Genomic DNA, 929 nt, shown 5'->3' with positions numbered 1-929 from the left:
AATCGAAAGCCCAGCTTGGATACAGCAGCCACACAGACTTGATCTCAGTTGAACATACTAATCTTTCCCAAGCACTGGACGCAATGGATGAAGAAACTGGATCTGCTCTAAGAAAATCATTTTCCAGCCAATGTTCTTAAACAGTCTCAGAGAAGAGAAGGAGCGAGAGCGAGCGGGAGAGCGCTTCTGCTGCATCACTGGTCACATTCAAAGGAAAGGAGCCAGCGTTTCCAGCACAGCCAAATATTATGGATGATTTGTTTTCTTCTGCCGCCTTTCCGTACAGGTTTTATTAATATTATTCTTTCCCTCTCCCCATCTTTTTTTATTTAATCAGCGCTAGTATCAGATGCTGGTTTCTCGTCAAGAACCAGTTTTCCCTATTTGTCGCGATCCCTGTAATAAAGAGAGAAATCGTGAACAGATGGCTTTATATATTGCAATGCCTCTGGCTTTGTTTTCCTATTGATTTTAAAGGCTCGGTCCGGTGCTCTTTTTTCGTTTTCTTCCCCCCCCCCCTTTTTTTTTCTTGTGTTTTTTTTTCCTGTTTTTTTTTCCCTCCCCCTCCTCCTAAGTTCTTGATGATACTGAGAAATGAGAACCTATTGTTTTTAGCCTGCTTATTTCTCGGCGCCTATGGAGATAACTTTATTGACTTGATCGCTCGCTTCTCGACCCGCGAGGAGGCCGCCCGAGGCGCGGGGGGGAGCGGCCGACCCCCGCCCGCCGCGGCTCGCTCCGCCGAAGCGCTCCCCGCCGCCTCCCCTCCCCTCCTCCCCCCCGGTAATTTCTGAGCCGCCCCGGCCATGAAAATGCTCCTGGTCCGCAAGTTCCGGGTGCTGATCCTCATGGTGTTCCTCGTCGCCTGCACCATGCACATCATGATCGACCTGCTGCCGCGGCTGGAGCGGCGGGGGGCCGACGGCCGC

Source organism: Rhea americana, unplaced genomic scaffold, assembly GCF_003343005.1.
Source record: "Rhea americana isolate MKP2758 unplaced genomic scaffold, rheAme1 scaffold_10, whole genome shotgun sequence".
NCBI classification, from domain to species: domain Eukaryota; kingdom Metazoa; phylum Chordata; class Aves; order Rheiformes; family Rheidae; genus Rhea; species Rhea americana.
This window is presented reverse-complemented; position numbering follows the sequence as displayed.